The sequence below is a fragment of the Balaenoptera borealis genome (assembly GCF_965194805.1).
Source record: "Balaenoptera borealis genome assembly, chromosome: 5".
Taxonomy (NCBI): Eukaryota; Metazoa; Chordata; class Mammalia; order Artiodactyla; family Balaenopteridae; genus Balaenoptera; species Balaenoptera borealis.
The window spans coordinates 29,516,654-29,523,037 of NC_138862.1; positions in this window are offsets into that span (position 1 = coordinate 29,516,654).

The window sequence follows — 6,384 nt, forward strand, 5'->3', positions numbered from 1 at the left end:
AAGTAAAACTCTATTAGACTCTTGGAATACAGAATCGTAAGATATGTGGTCTTTGCTCTCAATAAATCTGCAATCTAGCTAGGGAGGCAGGACAAATTCCAAAGACTATAATAGCAACACCGTCCTATAACAAAAGATGCATCATAGTGCCAAACCAACAGGACAGAGTAATAGCTGTAGAATTCAGAGAAGGAAGGCATCACTAAAAGCTGTAAGATTGGAACACTTCTAAACTGAGACATTCTGCTTCTCAATTTATAGTTTCAGAGGGAAGGGGGAAACCACACAGAAATATACTAGGTATCTGTGTGGTCCCCACCTCTGCTGTGTTAAAACTATAAATTGAGAACCAGAATATATCAGTTTGTAATAAACATAATCATATACTAGATAAGTTATTTGTGAAGTAGCAACTACTTAGCTGTATACAATATTATTTATGGGAGGTATTGTCAATTAAAAATCGAAACAACTAATTACACTAGTGTGGATTTCTAGTTTACAACAGAATACCAAATGATTCATTTCTACATTCCCTTTTCATTGAGTTCCATGGAAAACTGTTTACTTTTCAGTGATTAAAAAGAAATCTTCAGCCTACACAATTTTTTCCATAAGGTTTAAAAAATTATGTTGTATAACTTACTCAGTGATTAGTTATACGGCTTTGTTAGATGGTAGGTGCTAGGGATACTTAGAGGTGCAAAATGCGTTCCAGACCTTCAAGGACTTATCATCTATCTGGGAAGTGAGGATTTATATGTAATACAATAATACAAAGATACAAAGTGGCCAAAGGAGTCTATTGGACATAGGTGTCCCAGTGGTTATAAGATTTCCCAAACCAAAAGGAGTCAATTCCATTCTAACCCTGACTCTATGAATATGGGGATGATGATATACCCTTCTCTGATTTCAAATTCCCAAAATTTCCATTATCTGCAATAATACAAGACAGGTATGGGCAAAATCCTGGGAGAAAAAAGTTACTAAACGTTAGCAACTTGAGTATCATAGATAACTATTTTCAAAAAATTATATATAAAGTACTTTAATGCTGATGGTCAAGAGGATGGACTCCCGTTTTCAAGGAATCACAGATGTCACAGATGGAGGGGACCTGGAGAGGGTCTATCCCAATGCCATCACATTGTAGAAAAGATTTGAGGTCTAGAGGGGTGAACAGATCTATCCATGGTCACGCCTATTCACAAACAAGAAGAATTCAGATTTGCACTGTGATCTTCTGGAATTAAGTCCAGGCTCTTCCCTTCATACCATGCTGCTCAACCTTGCGTGAAACATAGGATATTGGGCAAAGTTAGATACTTAACATAATATCGCTGATTGAAGTTATGGCTCATCAGTAAAAAGCAACTTCTCTCGTCCTTACAAATCCTCTGAAATTTGTGTTTCCTAAATAACATATGGTCCCTAAGTAGGAAGAAAATAGAATCACCAGTCTAGGTAACATTGATCTTAGTAACAGCAAAATAAAAAATATCAACAATATAATGTTTGCCTTTCAGAATCCTTATGAGTGTACCGTGCCAGAATAAGAGAATTTTTGAGCCAGAGGAGGCTTTACAAATTTTCCCACAACTTCATGTGAAATACTAGATCTACACCAGCCAATTCAGAGAAAAATCATACCTCCTATAAGGTGTTTTGAACACCATCAGAGCCTGTGAAACAACATTTTGATTAGCAAAGTGAAAATGAATCACAATTATTGGCAAAGAGCTGTGCCACAGTTTTAGTCAAACCAAGAACAATTGGTTGAAAAGAGGTGAAATGTCAAGAAGAAAGATTCATTCTACACACTGCATTCTGATTAGGTTCCTGGATCCCTGCATTTAAGACCCTTACTTTCCCCAGGATTCATCATGGCCCGGTGATAATTACAAAGGTATGGTAATCGAGGGCCTTAAATCAAACATGCATAATAGATCTGCTGTCACTGCAAGAACCATTTCATTGCAAGCTGGCAGGGAAGGATGTGCTTGCCTTTCAACTGGCAGAGCAGGCCTCTTGGCTGGCACAGCAACTAGCTCTGCCTTAAATCTTCCTGAGCTATGCCCTGTTAGAGTAATTTGGCTAATTGAAAATGTCTGTCTTTGGAGAAATTTTTCATAATATGAGTGTCATTTGCAGGTTGCTAAGGAAGATCTCTAGAGCTGCAGTGCTGCCTTGCTGCCTATAAAGCCCCCAGTGATTAAGGTCCCATCCAAAGAGTCCACTTAGGCAAAAGACCATCCAATGACTTGCCGGTCATCCTCTCTTGCCAAAAGGCAATAGTGAGGAAAGTGTCTTGAGTGGACATGTAGCCTCCAAGTAAAGCAGACAATGTTGATGAGGGATTCCCAGGCCACTCTGGACAGTTCCAGTTATCTCAAGAGTAGTATGGAATTGGAATATGCCCAAAGGAAAATTTTCCAGCCATCTTTAATTTTAAACATAAAATTATGTTACAGCCACTTGGGAGGAATAAGCAAGAGGAGATAAAAATCAAAAAAGAAATTCTTTCACAATTTAGGCAGAAACCACAGTTGGGACACCATGTGTTAAAAGTTGTATGGAAAAGGATTTTTAATAAAATCACAATAAACATGGTATTGTTTTTCAATATTCTTATTTCCTCGTCATTTCATCTCCTTTAAATCACAGAGCCAATTTTCCTTAACCTTTAAAGCATTAATCTGCTAATAGAAAATGTACAAGTTTTCGATTCTTTCCCTGAAATGAGAGGTTAAATTTCATACTATGTCTACCCAAATAAATTATACCAAAATATATCAGTGGATTTAACAAAACAAACTGAGAGCATTGGTGGGAAAAAGAGATCAGTCTGTGAGGAGGCAAATAATTTTTGTTTTATTCTTCCTTTCCAGCTCAGCTCAGCCTTAATTGGCCTCCAGTTCCCCCTTTTCCTGTGTCTCTGAGTCCCTTATCTAATCCTGGTCTCATTATGCTCTGTTGGTCTCACCAATCCTCCTGCATCCAATGACTCACTCTTGCTTCCCCTCTTTACTTCTTCCCTGAACACTATCTGGTTGATTTCAAGCTTCCCCTTCTTCTCCAAGTGGCTTATTGCTTCAAAATCTCCTCAACCATGAAAAACTAGCAGTTATAAACCCTTACAAATATTTCATGCAGAACAGTCAATCTAGGAGCCCCCAAAACACAGACCTAATCTTTGGGATCTGATATCATGACAGATGTGCCTCTCCTCAAAACTCATTTCTAAGGGCTCTAAAATATGCCTTGGTAGGTGCTCTCTATTATATGCCTGGGATGAGTTCATCTGTTTAAAAGTATTCCCCAGCTGAGCAGAGCTATCTTCCAAAGTTTATTTGTAAATCAATCCTTTGGAATTCTAAATTTCTTTTCTAATGTAAACTATCTTACGCAGATTGGTCTAAGTACCAGATCAATTTTGAATATCTATCTAGCCCACAAAGTATATGAAGAATAATACTAAACTAGAGCCAGAAGGGAGCTCGGAGCCTGAAGGGAGCATGGAGATTATATAATCCAACTCTTTTGCTTTATGGATGAGAAAACTGAAGTTAACGTTTCCATTCCCATATAGCATGCAAGAGACAAGTGGAACTCTTTATTACTGCCTGGCTTTATCTCAATTAATCCACACACAATCTTAAAAGACTGGTATTATTATCCACGTAAGGAAAGTGAAGCTAAGAGAACCAAGTAATTTGGCCAAGTCACATAGCTAGTACCGGTAAATTGGAGCTGGGGTTTCATCTCAGTTTTCTCAGACTTTATGTTCCAATCCACTGTCCCTCATAGATCCAACAGTCAAAAAGTTTCACTGAGAATCCAAGGCATCATTTATCTATCTAGAATCATATTTCTTTCCCATATCCCATGGGAGAAAGGTTACCCTTCTCATCTCCAAGCCAAGCCACTAGTGATAGCCCTATGATCGAGGGTGGCAGATAAAAGAGAAATTTGTGAATAATGAATAATGAGGTTAAACTGAATCTTGGATGAAAGCAATTTTCTTGAATCCACACTCTATTCCAGTTACTGGCCTATATTATCTTTCTTTCCCTTCACAGCCCAGTTTCTTCAGAGTTGTTTAAACTTGTTTTCTCTTTTCAATCTCCCATTTATGGCACAACTTACTACAGTTAGGATTTTGCCCCACCACTGCACTGTAATTGCTCTAACAAAGATCACAGAGTCTTGTAGATCATTCAGATCAGTGATTTTCAATCCATTTTCTGAACTCTGTAGGCAGCATTCAGTAGCTTTGACTATTCTCTTCCTGAAACTCTTTTGATTTATGTAAGTCCTATCCATCTCTGAACCATTTCTTATCTGCCTCATTCATAAGTTCCTCAGCCACTTCTTGGTCTTGAATGCTTACGTTTTCTATCATCTTTCCCTTGATCATCTTTTCTCTAAAAACCAGTGGCTTCAACTTTGCTTGAACATTGGAAACTATATATAAGGAGATTTAAAACTTCTAATAGAAAACACTTCTGAATGGCAGAGCACAGACCTATATAAATCCACTCCTTTATAAAAGCGAAGAGAATACTAGCAAAAATGGTCAAAATAAACTTTTTCAGAACTCTAGAAATTAATAAAAGGCTTTCAAAAACATGAGTTTTAATAAAAACAGATGAACTTTGTTAAAAAACACCGAGCTTTGTGGCATTTCAACTTGTTCTACTCCTACTACACTTATCCCCCAGTCTCTGTGGTAGCCTTCAAACCAAAAGCTACATTGTACAACTCAGGGGATATAGCCAATGTTTTATAATAACTATAAGTGGAATATAACCTTTAAAATTGTGAATCATTATATTGTACACCTGAAACTTATATAATATTGTACATCAACTGTACCTCAACTTAAAACAAAAAACAGCTACATAACAATACTAACGGTGAAAACCAACAGCCAATGAGCCACTGGAAGGAACAGAATGAGTTTGGCATTCCCCCCAAATCCCATCCCTACAGAATTGTCACTGTTTACCTGTCTGGCACCTCCATTCTCAGACATATTTTTATTTGACCTGAGTGACAGCTGAATCAAACCTAACTCAGCTCACTTAGTGTGAACACCAATGTCTCTCAAGCACTTGTGAAAACAATCAATGCCAAAGGTTCAATAGTGCAGTTGCCTGAGGTAGCAATACCAGTTGGGTTAAATAAGAGACATACCAAAAAATTTAAAAAGAAAAGCTGGAGAATGAGATTCTCACATGGGATGTTGAAAATATACAACATATTCCCAAAAATCTCAAAGGTCACATGCATGTGCACAGGTGTGTATGTGCTCAGGAAAGACCTGAGAAGACCCTAATCTCACACCTATGGATGACTTTGAGGCTCTGTATAAGCAGGAAATAAAGAATAAAGTAGAGTTATAAACTGCCTACTGGAGTATTGAAATATTCATCCCCACATATACAAAGCCCCTCAGTAAAGTCATGAAGACTTGTTGGTTTAATGCATTCAAGGAAATATCTGTCCAACCATTAGCTGACCACTAAGCCAACTGAGAAGAGATGTTGAGTGGTATATACAAAAAAGAGTTAAGACACTACAGAATTAGTCCAGGAAACTCAAAAAATAAACAAACATCCAAGGCAACAAAAAAACACCACCGCCAAACAGCTACAAGAAAAAAAAGAAAAAGAGTGGAGAGAACTGATTTCCAGAATTGGAAACATCCTGTTCTTAAGAAAAAACAAACAAACTATGAGACATGCAAACAAACAGGAAATTATGGCACATACAAAGAAAAAATACCAGTCAATAGAAACTATTTCTGAGGAGTTCAAATAATAGACTTACTAGACAAAGATATTATACCAACAATTATAAATATGTTCAAAGAACTAAATAAAAACATTTCCAAAGAATTAAAGGAGAATTTAAGAACCATGTCTCACTGAATAGAATATTAATAAAGGGAAATTATATTTTTTAAAAGCCAAACAGAAATTCTGGAGTTGAAAATTATAAAAAGTGAAATGAAAAATTATTAGAGGGATTTAATAGCAGATTTAAAATGGCAGAATTTTTGTTTTGTTTTGTTTTTAACATCTTTATTGGAGTATAATTGCTTTACAATGGTGTGCTAGTTTCTGCTTTATAACAAAGTGAATCAGCTATACGCATACATATATCCCCATATCTCCTCCCTCCCGCGTCTCCCTCCCTCCCACCCTCCTATCTCACCCCTTTAGGTGGTCACAAGGCACCGAGCTGATCTCCCTGTGCTATGCAGCTGCTTCCCACTAGCTATCTATTTTACATTTGGTAGTGTATATATGCCCCTGCCACTCTCTCACTTAGTCCCAGCTTACCCTTCCCCCTCCCCGTGTCCTCAAGTCCATTCTT